Source organism: Ursus arctos, unplaced genomic scaffold (assembly GCF_023065955.2).
Source record: "Ursus arctos isolate Adak ecotype North America unplaced genomic scaffold, UrsArc2.0 scaffold_23, whole genome shotgun sequence".
Taxonomy (NCBI): Eukaryota; Metazoa; Chordata; class Mammalia; order Carnivora; family Ursidae; genus Ursus; species Ursus arctos.
This window is the reverse complement of record NW_026622908.1, coordinates 7,082,932-7,102,705: the sequence shown is the minus strand read 5'-3', so window position 1 is coordinate 7,102,705 and position 19,774 is coordinate 7,082,932. Positions and strand designations below refer to the sequence as shown.

At 33.5% G+C, this 19,774-nt stretch overlaps 1 protein-coding gene across 13 annotated transcripts in view; it reads left to right on the top strand.

Moving 5' to 3' along the window:
• Positions 1-19,774, top strand: part of SOX6 (SRY-box transcription factor 6) — a 587,380-nt gene that overhangs the window by 32,467 nt on the left and 535,139 nt on the right. The gene's annotated exons all lie outside the window — the stretch shown is intronic.

Below are 19,774 nucleotides of genomic sequence, written 5' to 3'. Positions count from 1 at the left end.
TGTTATTTCATATAAATGGAACTACACAGTATGCAACCTTTTGTGACTAGCTTTTTTTTTTCACTTACCATAATGTTTTCTAAGTTCATCTATGTCGTAACATCAGTACTTGATTCCTTTTTATGACTGAATAATATTTCATCATGTATATACCACAATTTGTTTATGCACTTACCCATTGATGGACATTTCTTGTTTCCACCTTTGGCTATTTTGAATAGCGCTGCTATGAGCATATGTGTACAAATATTTGAGTACCTGTTTTCAATTCTTTTGGATATATACCTAGGAATGAAATTGCTGGGTCATATGGTAATTCGATGTTTAATGTTTTTAGAAACTGCTGTACTGTTTTCCACAGTAGCTGTATTATTATATCCCCACCAACAATGTATGAAGGTTCCAATTTCTCTATATCCTTGCCAGCACTTGTTATTTTCTATTGTTTTTATTATGGCCATTATACTGGGTATGTCAGATACTGTTGTGTTGCCTATTTCTTGAAGTCAGAACTAAGGATTTCTGAAGATTTTAGGGAAGTGATGGAATTGTTTGAGCTCCCAATTGGTTGAGATACAATAGGCTTGACTGACTCAATCTATTTCTTCATTCTATCAGGAATTATCCTAAAATTCCCAGAGGTATCTTTAGGCTGATAAAACTTCAATATGACATAATGTTCATTTTCAGAATCTGTTTTCATCAGGGCAGGATCCTAACTCCTGCAGGACAAGTGAGAGTTAAATATTTTAAAGTCTGGTGACCATATTTTTGGATTCTCACAGGGCTTACTTTGACGATGACCCTAAGGAGATGTTGCTCATATTTCAGAAGGCTCTTGAAGTTTTCTGATGTAGCACTTAGAAAGCTATTGGTAAACTAAAGAGCTTGTGCCTTAAGTCGGAATTTCTAAACTTTTTGGTCTCAGGACCTCTTTGCACTTTAAAAATTACTTAGGACCCCAAGACCTTTTGTTTATATGGGCTATTTCAATTAATTTTTACTGCATTGGATTTTTTTTTGATTATTTTGTTTGCTTTAAAATTATTTTTGTCCACCAAGAAGAGAGTAGATTACCATGAATATTATTTCAATGGGTTTTTCTTAAAAAGATAAGAATTTTTGCATCTATATTCATGAGGCATATTGGTCTGAAACTTTCTCATTTTGGTACTTTTTTGTTTTGTCTGGCTTTAGTATTAGGTAATACTAGCTTTATAAAATTAATTGGATAGTATTCGTTCCTCTTCTATTTTCTGGAAGATATTGTGTAGAATTGGTATTAATTCTTCTTTAAATATTTGTTAGATATTTGGGCCTGGAGATTTCTTTTTGGGAGTACTTGTGAATTCAGTTTCCTTGATAGTTATAAGGCTATTCAAAGTATTTATTTCATATTGGGTGAAGTGTAGTAGTTTGTGTTTTTCAAGGAAGTCCATTTTATCTAAGTTGTCAAGTTTGTGTGTAACGTTATTAATAGTATTCACTTATAATTCTTTTTAAGTCTGCAGGTGTGTAGTGATACCTTATTTCATTCCTGATATTGGTAATTTGTGTCTTTTCTGTTTCTTTGTCAGTCTTGATAGAGGTTTGTTAATTACATTAATCATTTCAAACAGCCAATTCTCTGTTTTATTGATTTTCCCCCTAGTATTCCTGTTTTTAATTTCATTGGTTTCTATTCTTTATTGTTTCCTTTCTCTCTTCCTTTGGGTTTATTTTGCTCTTTTCTTATAGGTTCTTGAAGTAGGAGTTTAGATTATTATTTTTTTAAAAAGATTTATTTATTTATTTGAGAGAGTGAGTGAGAGAGAGAGAGAGACAGAGACAGAGCATGAGCGGGGGAGGGGTAAGGGCAAAGGGAGAGGGAGAAAGAGAATTCTCAAGCAGACTCCCCACTGAGCAAGGAGCCCCACTCGGGGCTCTATCCCAGGATCCTGAGATCATGATCTGAGCTAAAATCCAGAGTCAGTCACGTAACTGACGGAACCACCCAGGTGCCCTAGGAGTTTAGATTATTGATTTAACTTTTTTTTCTTTTGTATGCATTTAGTGCTAGAAATTTCTCTGTGAACACTGCATTATCCCTGTCCCCCAAATTTGATATGTTTTAATTTTTGTTTTGTTTAATGTATTTTTAAATTTCTGTTGATATTTCCTTTTTGATCTATGGATTATTTAGAAGTGTGTTGCTTAGTATCCAAGCATTTGGAGATTGTCCTGTTATCTTTCTGTTGTTGATTTCTAGTTTGATTCCACTGTGGTGAGAGGATACATTCTGTACAATTTCAGTTCTTTTAAATTTGTTAAGGTATATTATATGGCCCAGTTGATGGTCTGTCTTGGTATATGTTCTATAGGCACCTGAAAAGAATGTGTATTCTGCCATTGGGTGGAGTGTCCTATAAATGCAGTTAGATTTTGTTGCTCTTGTTGTTTGAGTTTTTCCTCTATCCTTGGTGTTTTTCTGTCAATTTCTATCAATTGCTGACTACTAGTGTAGATTTTTACCAGTTTGAGTCAAATATGGACCCTTATCTCCTTTTATTTTCAATTATTCTTTCCCTTTTATAATTGTCTCAAATATTTATTCTACATACATTTAAAGCCATCAGGCAGTGTGTTTCAGCCATCAAACATAATTTAGAAAACTTGAGATGAAAAGGAGAGTGTATTGTATTTGCCCATGTTACCATATTTTGCTTACCTTGTTCTTTCTTCCTTCTTGATGTTTCAACAGTCTTTCTTTTGTTTTTCCTCTCTGTTTAGAGAACTTTTAGTCATTCTCTTGGGGTGGGTGGATTCTGCTTGTGATATGCTTTCTTAGCTTTCTTTCATTTGAGAATGTTTAGGTTTCCCCTTCCTGAAGGATATTTTCACTGCGTATAGGATTTTGGTTCTATAATTCCTTTCTTTCAGCACTTGAAAAATATTGTGCCACTTTCTTCTGGCTTCTGTGTTTCTGATGAGAAATCCAATGTCATTTGAATTGTTTTTCTTCCATAGGTAAGGTGTCATTTTTCTCTGAATGCTTTCAATTTTTTTTCATTGTTTTTAGCTTTTGGAAGTTTAATTATGGTGTGTCTCCATATGGATTTTTTTGGGGGGGCTTATGCTATTTGAGGTTCACAAAGCTTGAGCCTGTGGGTTTATATCTCTAGGTAGGATTTGGATGTTTTAGAAGAAAGGGATAAAGAAAGGGGGGTAATCAGAAGGGGGAATGAAGCATGAGAGATTATGGACTCTGAGAAACAAACTGAGGGCTTCAGAGGGGAGGAGGGTGGGGGAATGGGATAGGCTGGTGATGGATAGTAAGGAGGGCACGTATTGCATGGTGCACTGGGTGTTATACGCAACTAATGAATCATTGAACTTTACATCAAAAACCAGGGATGTACTGTATGGTGACTAACATAATATAATAAAAAATATTATTATAATAAAAAAAATAAATCATTATTTCTTTGAGTAATTTTAACCCCACTTTTCTTTCTCCTCTCTCACAGGACTCTGATGACATGAATATTAGATCTTTTGTTACAGTCTCAAAGGTTCTTGACAATCTGTTCATTTATTTAGTCTATTTTCTCTGTTATTTAGATTTGATAATTTCTATTGTTCTATCTTCCAGTCTCTTCTGTCTCTATGATTCAGTCTCTTCCATTCTGCAATATTGTAGTTTTCAGTTCTAAATTTTCCACTTGATTCTTTCTTTTTTTCTATTTACTTATTGAGAATTTCTATTTTTTTTTTTAACTGTTTCCAGTGTGTTCACAGTTGCTCATTTAAGTGCTGTTAATTTATTATGGCTGCTTCAAAATGTCAGATAATTCTAACATCTTGATGTTGGCATTTATTGATTGGTCTTTTTCATTTAGATCTTTTTCATTTAATTTGAAATCTTCCTGGCATGATAGTGATTTTTTTGCTTGAAACCTGTTTTATCTTTTCTTTTTTAAAAAAAGATTTTATTTATTTATTTATTTATTTATTTATTTATTTATTTATTTATAGAAAGTGGGAGCAGAGGGAGGGTCAGAGAGAGAGGGAGAGAGAGAATCTCAAGAAGACTCTGCACTGAGTGCAAGCCAGATGTAGGGCTCAGTCCCACAATCCCGAGATCATGAGCTGAGCCGAAATCAAGTCAGATGCTTAACTGACTGAACTACCCAGGTGCCTCATGACACTCAGTTTCTTATGTAAACCTTCTGTTTTAGCTGGTTTTCTTTGACACTGTTCCACTATGGGAAAGGTGGCTGCTACTTTGTTACTGCCAAGTGGATATAGAAGTCCAGGTTCCCCACCTGTTTTGGGGCTCCTTGTTACTGCTGGATGAGGAGTTCCAGCTCTCCATGTGGTCTTCATTGACATCACAGTGAAGGTGGCCTTGTTACTGCTGGACAATGGTCAGCATTTTGATTCTTTACTAGACTTCTTCTGATATGATCCCAGAGGGAAAGGGAAGAGCACCTCTTCCTGCCTGGCGAAAGTGGAAGTCCAAGTTCCTTACCTGTTCTTACTGATACTGCACAAGAGGAGAGAGAGCAGACAGGGGCTTATGACTGGCTGGTGGCAGTGAAAGTCTCAGATCCTTACCTGGCATTCTTTGAACCTCCCTGGGGGTGAGTGTTGGGTGCCTCATTACAGCCATTAAGAGTGGAATTCTAAGCTCCCACTTGGCTTTAGTTTGAATAGGTCAGGGTGGAGCCACAGTTTTTTCTGTGGCATTTATCTGAAGTTAGAGCAGTTATTATTTTGCTTTCTGTCTTGCTGAAAGCTGTCCTCTTCCTAGTTCTTTGGCTAGAGTGAGCAGGCTCTTCTTGGGGGGATGATGATGATGATGATGATGATGATGATGATGATTTTGGTCTTTGTTGGTGTTTCTAGGTTCCTTGCTTCTTTAGCTTTGAGTCTGGGAATATGAGGCAAAAGAAAATCCAGAAAATTCACCACAGTGTCATTCCTCAGATCCTGAGGATCTAGCAAGTTTGCCTTCTTCTTTTCACCTTTTAAAGTCTTCTAATGTTTACTTCATATACAATGTCCAGAGTTTTTAGTTGTTCTTAAAGGGAGGAATAGAGAAAAATACTTTTACTCCATCTTCCCAGAAATAGAAGTCTTCATATAAGAAATTTTAAAACACAGCAATGCAGAAGGACATATTCCATTAACTTTTGGAGGAATGACATCATTATACAGTCTTTGGAAAACTCTACTGTACACTTACAAGATAATGTGAAAAGGGCAAATAACATATTGTTCTTGTCATGAAAATAATCTTGAACTTGCAGATATCTGGAAGTGTCTTGGGGACCCTCAGAGATCTCATGACCATTTTTGAGAACTGCTTCCCTAAACTGTAGTCTATTCAGGGACCTAGAAATATCGATGTCGACGATATCAATTTTAAAGCAATTGGTATTAAATACCTGTTGTTCTAATCAGGCACTGATCTAGGTGCTGGGGATATAGCAGTGAAGGAGATAGATGAAGTCCCTGCCCTCATAAGCTTTGAGTTCTAGTCAGTTGATCTGGCAACTGAACGATGTCATGAGTTATCTATTTGTCTAAGCTAAGTCCTTACTTTCATATCTCAGGGTTTGTCAGGGCATGTGCGGGGCTGTTTATTTACAGCAGGTGAGGCAGTACAGCTGCAGTTGTTGACAGAAGGTCAGACTACTGGGCAGACTGTGGTGCCCAAAGTGAGTGGTTAGCAATACTTGGTTGCAGCCCAAACAACATGATTTTTGATTTTGCTACTTTTAAGATCCCTGTATTTCTTCTTTTTCTTTCCTTCCTTTCTCCCTCCCTGCTTCCGTCTCTTCTTCTCCATTTCTCCCTTATTCACACCACTTATTCCTTCTTTCCACTTTTTATTTGTAGATAGATTATTTCTTCAATCACCTCTGTAATCTTATCACCCTCTCAGCCTGGCAAAGTTATAGCCTCATGCTTCTTTATTTTAAATATTTAAAAATATATTTAAAAATATATTTAGCTTTATATATATTAAATACATATTAAATTAGATATTTACATTATAATATATAAGTACATATGTAAATACTTAAAATACATAATAATGTATATATAATATACATATTATACACACACTTTATATTTTATATTTATATATGTAAAACAAGCATCTGCTGTGTTTCAGACACATTGCTGGGTACTAGCATTAATGCTGGCAATTACTTCTGAAGCCCTCTGGTCTTAGAGCAAGAGTTGGAATATTTTAGCATAATGGCTTAAGGAGATCACCCTAGGGCATCTACTATAGAGCTTGCAATGTCCCTAACCATTCTAGTGTCCAATTTTAACTGGGTTTAACAGTTTGTTTGGGTGAATCATCACAACATTTATGAATGGATTGGCTTTGAAAACTTTCCTTATCCTGTCTCCCACTCTTAGCATCTAACTTGTAGAAACTAGGTTTGATTTTAATTTTCTTGGGCCATTGCTTTTTTGGGGACAGGCATTGCTTTTAAGAGCAGTCAGGTATTAGGCATCAAAATATGCTAACTATGGCTGTAGTCTGAAACTTTTTTTTTCTTGACAAGGAAAAGGCAAAATAAAATAAACCCCATTTTCGAATTTTTACTTCAATTAAAATAAACTTATTGGAAATGCATTTTATTTATTTTATTTTTGGAAATGCATTTTAATGGTGCACTGATAGCCCAGGAACATTAGGAGTTCAAAAATAAATATTGCCAGCACTGCTTAGACTCTAAGTAATAGCAACAAATATTGTGAAAATTACAGGTTAGGAAAGAAGATTAGTATGATACAATTAGTAAGGCACAAAAGGCAAGTAACTGAGAGGCGGGGGTAAAGTGATTTTATTTATTTTAAAGGTAGAAAGCTGCATTTTTATGTTTTGATTTTGCTTCTAAGACACCTGCGTCCCACTTGTTACAATCACAAATTCCAACTGTGAATAATGGAAATCATCGAATGATTATAAATGATATATTGACTGCTCTTTTCAGTCTATAACATACCTTCCTTGTTGGCACCAAACAGCAATGAGTGAGGCATTTTATTAAAACTGAGGCTTGTGGTTCTAATCAAAGGTCATTGGTTGGCTCTCACTTTTCAGTTTCAGATTTGTCTATGTTTGATCAGGGGGCAGCAATGAAATTATTATAACAAAGGCTTTGTACTAGGCTGTATCTGTCTGTTGAAACTTGAAAGTCTTTGGAGCCATGATGTTGACAGCATGTGAACACTGAAGGAATGTGCAAGCTGTGTAATGTCTTAAAGAAACCTTTAAGTATCATCTTCCTTTTGTGTTGTTGGAAGGAATTTCAGATACTATTAAGGGACTAGTGAAAAGGTGTTTCATTGATTAAAGAAGATTTTTTTTCCAACAAATATGCATTAAGACAGTCTTCCTATTACTTTTTCTGCTCAGTCTCTGCTTTATACAGCAAGTTCATTAACATGTAGATATGCGGTGATTGAAGTCAGACTGCTTTTTACAGTGGAGTTGTCTCGATATAATGAGCTCCTCTTTAATGTTCAAAAAATTGTTGTTACTTTCTAAAAAGGGTTGTTTGTGAATTTCATTAAATTTAATCTCCTCTTCAAACAATTTCGGCATTGTTCAGTTTACTACAATTAAAATGCTTTCTGATGCTAAAAAATCACTTTTTACAGATGTATCACAAATGTAAGCACTGTTAGAGGGCCTTTGTTTTTTACTTTGAAAGAAAAGCTGCTATTTAGCTGAGAATTCTCATTTTTTTAAATTGGTGCTCCATATGGAAAATCAGGAAAGGGTACACTTACTGTATTGCTAAATAGTCTAGTTTGCTCAGAGGGTTGTGTTTCACAACTAGTTCATTCAATCTCTGAACTAAAGCATTGGTCTAATCATAGTTGAAAAACAAGGGCCTTAACCTTGCCTTCTCAGTTTACTAGAGTGCAACCCCTTCATCTTTAGATTGTTAGAAGTCTTGAGAAAGAACAGATATAGTGAAGTTAGGTTTCTGCTTTGGACAAAAGTTTTCAAAGTGGCATATGAGAAACCTGACTAAATTCTCCGTTGCAGAGCAACGATTGTAGTTCATAGTGAATAGCTTCGTTCTTTGTAAGTTATCCTTTCCATTTAGGCAAACATAATTTCCCCCTAGTCTCTAGGACTTGAATGGTATGAGAGCAATCCATGGTATTTCTTGAAGATTGGGCACAAAAAGAGGTACTATGTCTTTTGGAGAGTATTTAGCTGGTGGCAGATTTAAAAATTCCTAGGTGGTAGCAAGGAAGTTTTCTAGGTGAAGCCCAGGAAGGTTGGCTTGTGAAGGCAGGAGGTTGGAAAGTTGAGAATAAATTATTTGGTATCTTAAAGTTTTGGCCAACCAGCAGAATTTTTAGAGTTATGTGAGTCTACTATGACCAATCCTCAAGAAAATATTCTTCCAGGATTCTTCTTCCTGCTTTAGTTTCAGAGGCCACTTACATAATGTTAAAACATCTAGTCAAGTTAGGGATACACTCAGATTCTTGATAGTTGGCATTGTTTAGAAAAAATATTTTAGGTGTTTGGCTAATTTTTGAAATTGTGTTTTGACTTCTAAAGGACAGAGACAGAGCCAACATCTGAAAGTTAACGAGGGTCTTTAGTAGATATAGGCCTTTATAAGTCATTATGATTTAGCTACATAGCAAAAGGGCTTATCGGGTATCTTTATTACCCAAAATGTTAGATGACACTATCACCTGAAAAAGATGATTCTTGTGCTATGTAAGTCATGAAATACTTCTATAGACTTGTAGGAGCTAATAATGATGAAAATAATATTACTGATATTATATTTATTTATATTGATATTTACTTATACTGATATTATCATATTATCATTTATAATTATAAAGGTATATCAGATAAGAAATAAGAATATTTGAAACAGATACATAAGAGACATATATGAGCAAAGGGTAATTGTGAAATAGTGAATGAGAGTCATGGAATTTTATGTTTAGATTAACTTTTATGTGGAGATTGTCAGCTTTTTGTTAGTTAAATCAGAAGAAGCTTCATGAAAGAAAGGAAAGTTGGTAAGCTGGAACTAGCTAGGGAGGATATTCCAGGGGTAATGTATAGTCAAGAAGAAATTTGGATGAGGGAATGGATTAACTGGATGTATTTAGCGTAGAATAAATTTTCCAGAGGGGAGTTTAGGGTAAAAGGTGAATAGAAGAAGGGGTGCTGAGGAACAAATCGGAGAAGAGTGAAGGCTTAAGAAATTTGTCAAATGAATTGCAAATGCCATGTGGAAAATTTCCTAACCTTACTTTGCCCATCTTAACAATCCACGTAGATGTGCACACACACACACACACACACACACACACACACACAGACACTTTAATTATGCTTATGTGACTTTCTCTAGTATTCAAGGGAAGCTAGGATGGAGAGATAAAATTTTGTGAAAAACCATAGTTATATTTAGTGCTTGTGATCAGTGTATTTAATATGACTAACTAGAAACAGTATATTTTGAGAATATCATCAGAAGTGCTGGGATTCTCAAGCTTGGAGGATATTTAACTGACATTGAAGAAGGGAAATTATGTGTGGCAATCATGTTATGGCATATAAGAATAATGACAAGTTAGAGAATAAAGTCAGAAATTCCTGGAATGAAGTTACTTAATTTGATCCTAGAAGCACTCACAGCTGAGCCCTATGATTGTGTTGTATTGTTTGTCTACAGAATAAAAATTGTAAGCATTCTATATTGTATGAATTTCTCATGCTTTTTATTATATGCAAAAGGCAATAAAGCAAAGTACAAGAACAATGATGCTTAAATAATAGCAGCAATTTGAATAAAAGTAGATTTACGATCAGGATAAAATATTAATGCTGAAAACAAAGCTGTATTACATGGCTTGATACCAGATACTTCAATATGAAATGTTAGAACATTTTAATCAACATAGAAAATGTTAGAGATGCTTGTCCTAGATTAATAGCTAATGCTTTTATCGTTACTTTTGCATGTAATTCTGTGGTTGTATTTGAACTATACCTTTAAAGAGGATAGCACAGCTACCTTTTCGTTATATTTGAATATTTGGGTCAAAAGATTTAGTTGGAGTACTTTTATTTTCATAGGAAGAAGTATGAAAATGTGGTGTTCTTTGAGAAAAAAAGGAATTAGGTCAGCATTGCAGGTAGTTTTTAGAATATAACTATTTAGTATATTTTCAGCTGTGGTTCTATTTATTTTGGTTTAACTGATGGCTGGAGAGTGTTGTTGATCTAGGGACATGTAATTTCAGTGCTTTTGATTTTTCCCTCATTTTTAGACTATGACTGTAATGAATCTCTGATAATTACGACTGTAATATCCTCAGCCATTCTGGCTATTTGAACCTATTACTAAATTATCTGTTTCCAGTGATGATTATATATTCATTTAAGGACCTTTTGTTAGATGCTTGATGTAGAAAATACTATAGAATATAATTAAAAGCTATGACATTCTTTTGAGTAAGTCCTCATTTTGAATCAAACATAATAAAGTTTTGATTCTTTTTTCTTTTACATAAAAAGTATATATAGCAAAAACCTAGAAGTAGTATGTCAGTTTTTCCAATCAAGGTATCACAATCAGAGTTTTGAGAAGGAAACACGTATATTAAAAAGCCCATCTGGATATAGAATTACCAAAACACATTATTGAATTATTGGTAAATATGAATTGTTCATAATATTACTTAACTAGCAAGGTACATGGGAGAAGTCACTTCAGTTTATTAATATGTTCATCATATCTCCACTTATTAAAGTGATTTAACTTTCTGGTGTATGAAATTCTTCTGGTAAAATTTTTTATGTGTTTAAGACTTTAGATGTAATAATAATGATAATATATTTTATTTAGGAAAAACATCTAAATGCTTAAATTACCCATAATACCTGAGTAAAAATAATTAAAAAAAAGAAATAATTATAGTTATCTTGGTAGATGATCAGCTAATTCATGGTAGTTTAGACTCAATAAATGTACACAGTGAAAGATTTAATGAGTTTTCATAGCATTGTCAACTTTTTATTGTATAAGTTAAAAAAATTCTTTTCTTTTTCAGATTGTTGAATTTTTAAAATGTTATTGATACTACAGATTCTATTTGTTTGTTTATGTATTTATTTTTGGTTGTGAATTTTGCAAATTTTCTTACTGGCCAGTATGTGATTGAGATTGAGATGTATTCCAGTTTTAGATATTTCCGTGTGAAACATTCAAAGAAGTAATCCTGAACACCTTTTAAGAGTCAGTGACCTTATCTTTTGCCAAAATCAAATGACATTCACTACTGATACTATGGAGAGAGGAATCAAAATAGACACCTAATTATAATTACTTTTTTCCCCATCATTATATCACTACGTGCAGAACAACTGATTTTTAAGATATCACATAACTGCTGAATTTTGGCAGGTACAAAGGTTTTTTTTGTTTTTGTTTTTTTTTTTGTTTTTTTTTTTTGTTTTTTAATTCCTTCTCCCTCCCTCTTCCTGCTTTCATCACATGTAGGATTTGTTGGAACAGTTCAGGCTGACCTCTTTCTTGATTTTCTTTGAATTTTAACAGTTTATTGGAAATAGCAGAAGTATAAAGGAAAGTTAATATGTTTATGATTGCTTCATATTTTTAGAAATCCTTGACATTTATGGTACAGTTCAGTTGTTGGGAGTAAGAATAGTTTGGGGTAATTTTGGGGAAATGACTATAAAGGCTTGGACCAAATATTATACAGTTAGCTGCTAGAATCACTGTTTTTGGAATAAAATCAGTTGTGAGCGACATTTGAAGGCATAGACTATATCTTTTTAACTATTTTGGCCTCTACAGAGTACTGTGCTTGGCACATAATAGATATTTAATTGTTGTTGAAAGAGGAAAGGAAGATAAGGTGGGGAGGGAAGGAAGAAGGAGAAAAAAGCCTAAATTGATTGGATAAAGTAGTAAGTTCCATGTTACCCTGTTATGGTTTATTTGGCTGATACATTGCTCTCCCAGACCAATAACTAACAGGAGTATGATCTTTACACAGAGCATGAACATCGTGTAGCTTTGAGAAACCTAGCTTTGCAAGGGTTTTAGCACTTTTATTTGCTGTTAGTTCACAGTGATTCAATTCTTTTCCCTACTATTCATTTTTGTTGGGTAATACTGGGAAGTAATGAGACTAAGGTTACCTGTAACATTTCCAGGAAAGCTTTGATGATGATTATCAATGTATTTATTGCCTTTTCTCTTAAAACTGTTAGGTCCCAATGACCAATTATCCTTTCAAATGAGCTGAGTACTATCTCCCAGTAGGGGCTACCACTTCCTATTTAGTCTTGTTGACCATACTAAAATACTTCAAATACTCTGTAACTTCTATGTGATATTTAAGAGTCAAAGATACCCACTAGTTAGTTCATTGACAGAAAATGTTTTATTATTCATCTTTTAGAGAAGGTCACTGATGAAGTGGTGTTAGAAATTAGGACTAGTTAAGGACCTGAATAATAGAGTTCATTATTTTGTTGTTAGGTCACCAATGAAACTCATCTAGCCTGTCTTTATGAATTTGTTGTCATTTTACTTATTGTTAGTTTTATCCTGTATCCGCTTGGAGTTAGGGCACCAATTTATATTAGATGGTCCTAGGATGAATACCTTTTAAAAGATATGGTCTCCATTTGGAGATGTGGCTGCTAGATTGTTGCCATTCACACACTTCTGTTTTAAAGTGTTATCATTTCAAGTGTCTTTCTTTTTACACATAGTTTAGTTACTAAAAGGAAGATTACTAATTGAAGAAAGAAAATATTTTTGAAGATGATAAATTCCTGGGTGTAAAGTCCAGATTTTCAATCTTTTTTGTTGACACTATTTAATAATTGTTATTTTTATTATGAAATATAATAAAATGATCATAAAAACAATCCTCATATTTTTATAGTGTTACTTTTTGAGTAATTTTATATCAGGGATTTTTTATTCCCTTCTAGACCGGTATTATAAATTGCCATATTAATTTTCCTGGTTCTCCATTTGTGTCACAGTTCTGTGGTATTTACCAATCACCCTAACTTATGAGTGTCAGCCCAGAATACTCTGTAATTTTTTTATGGCAAAGAGGATCTCATTTAACCTTGCAGATCATAATTTATAACTTTTAGGAATTTTATATAACACTTTTTTTTTAATCCTCTGGTATGCTGAGAGACCTGAACCTCATTCTTCTGTAACCTTCAGGATTGGACAAAATATAATAGAATTACCACTGTTTTTTTTTTTTTTTAAAGATTTTATTTATTTGACAGAGAGACACAGCAAGACAGGGAACACAAGCAGGGGGAGCAGGAGAGGGAGAAGTGGGCTCCCCGCCAAGCAGGGAGTCCAATGCGGGGCTCAGTCCCAGGACTTTGGGATCGTGACCTGAGCTGAAGGCAGACCGTAACGACCGAGCCACCCAGGTGCCCCCACTGTTTTCAATTAAAAAAGAAAAAAGGCAAAAACCCCACAAAAAACCCAAACAAACCAAACAAACAAACAAACAAAAGGATGGGGAAATATAAAGTACATATTTCTTTATCAAGTGTCATTGATAGCAACATCTTGTCAATAATTGTTTAGAAAAAATACTTCCATTTGTGGAAGGCTCTAATTGTTGGGTGCAATAAATATGTGATTCAACCTTATTCATTTGACCAAACCAATAGACTCTAGGGGCACCTGGGTAGTGCAGTCGTTAAAGCGTCTGCCTTCGGCTCAGGGCGTGATCCCGGCGTTCGGGGATCGAGTCCCACATCGGGCTCCTCTGCTGGGAGCCTGCTTCTTCCTCTCTCACTCGCCTGCTGTGTTCCCTCTCTCGCTGGCTGTCTCTCTGTCACATAAATAAATAAAATATTAAAAAAAAAAACCCAATAGACTCTAAAGTGTGAATAGATAAAAACATAACTTCTACACTAACAGAGTGAGATATATTTTGATTGCATATGTTTTTGGAGGGAGAGGGTAATAAATTATGCTTATCTTTCTAAATTACATAAATCTTACGTTTGGCCTAGAGAATTCACTTCCCACATTTAAGTGGCTTTTTTTTTTCATGATAAGTATACCACTTAATCCCCATTACCTATTTTATCCATCCCTCCACCTTCCTCTCCTCTGGTAAGGATCCGTTTGTTCTCTATAGTTAAGGGTCTGTTTCTTGGTTTCTCTCCCTTTGTTTCTTAAATTCCACATATGAGTGAAATCATATAGTGTTTGTCTTTCTCTGACTGACTTATTTTGCTTAGCATAATAGTCTCTAGCTCCATCCATGTTGTTACAAATGGCAAGATTTCATTCTTTTTTGTGGGTGAATAATATTCCATTATATCTCTATCTATCTATCTATCTATCTATCTATCTATCTATCTATCTATCATCTATCTATCTATCATCTATCATCTTCTCACATTTTGTAGGTTGTCTTTTAGTCTTGTTGATTGTTTCCTTTGCTGTGCAGAAGTTTCTTCTTTTGATGTAGTCCCAATAGTTTTATTTTCATTTTTATTTCCCTTGCCTCAGAAAACATACCTAGAAAAAAGTTGCTATGGCCAATGTCTGAGAAATTACTGCCTGTGCTCTCTTATAGGATTTTTTATGGTTTCAGGTCTCACATTTAGGTCCTTAATCCATTTTGAGTTTATTTTTGTGTGTGGTGTAAGAAGTGGTCCAATTTCATTCTTCTACATGTGGCTGTCCAGTTTTTCCAACCACTTGTTGAAGAGACTGTCCTTTTCCTATTGCATATTCTTTCCTGCTTTGTTGAAGATTAATTGACCATATAATTGTGGGTTTATTTCTGGGTTTTCTATTCTGTTCCATTGATCTATGTGTCTATTTTTGTGTCAGTACTATACTATTTTGATTACTACAGCTTTGTAATATAACTTAAAGTCTGGAATTGTGCTACCTTTTCTTTTTTCTTTTTTTTTTCAAGATTGCTTTGGCTATTGAGGGTATTTTGTTGTTCTATACAAATTTTAGGATTGTTTGGTCTAGTTCTGTGAAAATGGCTGTTGGTATTTTGATAGGGATTACATGAAGTCTGTAGGTTACTTTGAGTAGTATAGACATTTTATTTTTTATTTTTATTTTTTTACATTTACTGTTTTTATTTTTTTATTATGTTAGTCATACAGTACATCTGAACAATATTTGTTCTTCCAATCCATGAGGATGGAATGTCTTTCCATTTCTTTTTATTGTCTTCAGTTTCTTTCATCAGTGTTTTATAGTTTTTAGAGTACAGGTCTTTCATCTCTTAGGTTAAGTTTATTCCTAGATATTTAATTGTTTTTGGTGCAGTTGTAAATGGGCTTGTTTTTTAAATTTCTCTTTCTGTTACTTCATTATTAGTGTTTAGAAATGCAACAGATTTCTCTACATTGATTATTGATTATTCAGTAGTATTCTTTGACTACTGAATTCGTCTGTTCTAGTAGCTTTTGGTGGAGTCTTAAGGGTTTTCAATATATAGTGTCATGTCATCTTCAAATAATTTTACTTCTTCCTTACCAATTTTGATGTCTTTTATTTCTTTTTATTGTCCGATTGCTGTGGCTAGGACTTCTAGTACTATGTTGAATAAAAGTGGTGAGAGTGGACATCCTTTTCTTGTTCCTGTCCTTAGGGAAAAAGCTCTCAGTTTTTTCCCCACTGAGTGTGTTGTTAGCTGTGGGTATTTCATATAGGCCTTTATTATGTAGAGATATGTTCCCTCTAAACCTACTTTGTTTTGTTGAGGGTTTTTATCATGAATGGATATTCTACTTTGTCAAATGCTTTTTCTGCATCTATTGAAATGATCAAGGCACATTTAAGTTTTTATAGTGGACTTTATTTGTAAAATGTCAGTTTTATAACATGTATTTTCCTACTTTTATTTTAGCTCAAAGGATTTTTATGATTAACAGAGATTTTAAAATGTAGCACATAAACTCTGTTTTAGTTTATAATTTGTCAAAAGTACTAATTTATTTTTGGGGTCATATATATTAAAGTTTAAGGTATTAGAAAATTTCAGATGATTTTTCTCTGTATATAGTATTCAAATATAAATGAAATATGCAAAATTGGGAAAATAGAAGGTATAGCTTAAAGTGTGTAAGAAAAATGTACATTATAGATTTATTTAAAATGGTCTAGACTATTTATAGAGAATGCCTTGAAATGTTAATTAAGAAATGCATTAAACATATTCTATTTGATCAGTTTTGTTTTGGGATAAATTTCTCATGTTAAAATTATTTTTGTGCTACCCCTTTAACTCTGTATTTATAAATATTATTGCGTATATGCCAAATAGAAGAGTGTCACATGGTCTGAATCTATTTTAAAGTGGGTTACTTGTAGATGGTACATAGTTGGATCTTGGTTGCACCATTTATATTTAATATAATATCCGTATGGTTTTGGTTTAATTTACCATTTTGTTATTTTTCCCTATTTGTTCCATCTATGGAGTATTTAAAAGTGATTCCATTTTATCTCCACTGTTGTCTAATTAGCTGTCCTTTTTTTACTGTTTATCGTTGCTCTAAGGTTTCATATATATGTATATATATGTATGTATTCATATATATGTACATATATATATTTAAAGATTTAATTATTCATGAGACACAGAGAGAGAGAGAGAGAGAGAGAGAGAGAGAGAGGCAGAAGGAGAGGGAGAAGCAGGCTCCCCGTGGAACAGGGAGCCTTATGAGGGACTTGATCCCAGGACCCTGGGATCCTGACCTGAGCCAAAGGCAGACGCTTAACCCACTGAGCCACCCAGGTGCCCTCTAATATATGTTTTTAATTTATCATGATCTGCCTTTAAAGAATATTATTATATGTCATGGATAGAGTAAGAACCATATTTGACAACAGTGTATTTCCATTTCTTCCCTCCTGTCCTTTGTGTTATTGTTGACATACATTTTACTTTTATATATGTCAAAACCCCCACAGTATGCCGTTCTTATTTTTCCTTTACGCAATTAATTTTTTTAAAAGTCAGGTTGAGATATAATTTATATATAATGAAATTCAACCTTTAAGGCATACATTTCTATACATTTTTATAAATATATGCATCATGTAAGCTAGCATCACACTCAAGATATATTCATCATCCCCCAAAGTTCCTCTATGTCCCTTTTTAGTCAATCCCTTACTCACCCTTCATCTCTATCAACCACTGATCAGATTCCTGTCTTTATAAGCTTTCCTCTTCCACAATGTCATATGAGTGGCTTCTTTCATTTAGCACAGTGCTTTTGAGATTCTTCCATGTGGCTGTAGGTAACAGTAATATGTATTTTTCTTTTGCTGAGTAATATTCCATTGTATGGATATGCCACGGTTTGTTTTCCCATCACCAGTTGATGGTCTTTTGGGTTGTTTCCTGTTTTTTTTTTTTTTTTTTTTTGGTGATTATGAGTAAAGCTGCTCTAAATATTTGCAACAGATCTTTGTGTGGACATATGTTTTTGTTTCTTTTGGATAAATACCTAGGAATAGAATTACTCTGTTGGGTGATGAATGAATGTTTAACTTTATAAGGAACTGCCAGAGTTTTCCAAAATGGCTGCACCAATTTTCTATTCCTATAAGCAATTTATAGGCGCTATTGCTCCGTAACTTCACCAGCACTTGGTATTCTACTTTTAAAAAAATGTTTTAGTGATTCTAGTAGATTTATAGTACTATTTCATTTGAGATTTGATTTTGCAGTTCCCTAATGATTGATGTTTTTGAGAATTTTTTATGTGCTTACTTGTCTATATATCTTTGGAGCAATATTTTTTAAAATCATTTGTCTATTCTTTATAATTAAATTGGAAGAGTTCTTTATATATTCTAGATAAATGTTCCATGTCTGATGTGTTTTGTACAGATAACGCTCCCAGACTGGGCTTATCTTTTCATTTTCCTAACAGTGTCTTTCAAAAAGCAGAAGATTTAAATTTCGATGAAATCCAATATGTCAGTTTTTTTTCTTGTATAATATATATTTTTAAATAACCTCTACTTAATCCAAGGTCAGAAAGATTTTCTCATAGATTTTCTTCTAGAAATTTTACAATTTTATGTTCTGTATTAAGCCCATATTAGGCCTATTTCAGCTTTATTTTTAATATATGGCATGATAGTATGAGGTAAGAGTTAAGGTTCTTTTTTTTGTTTGTTTGTTTTTGTTTTTTGCCTGTGGAGGTCTAATTGTTCACAAATATCTTTTGAAGAAATGACAAAAGGAGAATGTTTCCCGTTAGAGTTCTGTTAGTATAGTTATCATTTCTGGCATTATTCATTCCTTTGGTAAATCTAGATTTCCATCTAGTATTATTTTACTTCTATATGAAGAGCTTTCTTTAACATTTCTTGTAGTGCAGATTTGCTGCTGGTGTATTCTCTCCCAACTTTTGTTTGTCTGGAAGTCTTTATTTTACTTCATGTTAGAAAGTTATTTTTCTTAGGGTTCTATGTTGGCAGGTCTTTTTGGCCCCCTCCCCCCAGTATGTTAGTGGTGTTGCTTTATCATCTTTGAGCTTGTATAACTTCTAATGAAGAGTTTGCTATCATTCTTACTTTTTAAAAAAATTAATTATTTTTCATTCTTACTTTTTTTCTTTACATATATTGTGTCATCCCCCCCACCCGGCCCCGGCTGTTTTAAAGATGTTATTTTTATCACTATGCAATAATTTGATTATGAAGTATTTTGTATCTTTATATGATTTCTTTATGTTTCTTCTGCGTGGCCTTTGTTGAACTTCTTAGATCTATGGGTTTATAGTTTTCTTCAAAATTGGAAAGCTTGGGCTATATTCCTTTCTTTTGAGATTCCACTTATGTGTATGGTAGACTACATGATGCTCTATTCATCTGTTAAATTTTTCTTTTCCTTGAGTGCTTCAATTTGAATCATTTGGTTCTATCGCTCTGTGTTCAAGTTTAGCTGTTAATCCAATCCAGTGTGTTTTCCATTTCAGATATTATACTTTCCCTCCTTAGAAGTTATATGCCTTTTTCGCATATTCCATTTCTCTTTAACATGTTCATGTTTTTCTGTATATTTTTGAACATGTGGAGCACATTTTTAAAGCTCTTTTAATATCCTTACCTGCTAGTTTTATCATCTCTGTCATTACTGGGTTTATTTCTATTGATTGATTTTTCTCCTGGTCATGAGTCATGTTTTCCTGTTTCTTTGCCAGCCTAGAATTTTTTTAAAGCTTTAAAAAATTATTGTGGTAATATTCATCTAACATAAATAAATAATTTCAGAAATTTGGTACATTCATTATTTTGAGCAACCATTACTGCTCTAGTTCCAGAACATTTTTGTCACCCCAAAAGTAAAACAATACCTTTTAAGCAGTCATTCTTCATTTCTCACCACTACCCCAGACCCTGGCAACCACTAATCTTTCTGTCTCCTTGAATTTGCCTATTCTAAATATTTCATATAAATGGCATCATATAATGTGGCCTTTGTATCTAGCTTCTTTCACTTAGCCTATTTTCTAGATTCATCTCTGTTGTAGCATGTATCAATACTTACTTCATTTTTATGGCTGAATAATATTCCATTGTATGGCTATACCTTAATTTATCTTTCTGTTTATCAGTTGATTGACATTTGGGTTGTTGCTACCTTTTGGCTATTATGAATAGTTCTCCTGTGAACATTCATGTTTAAATTTTTGTTT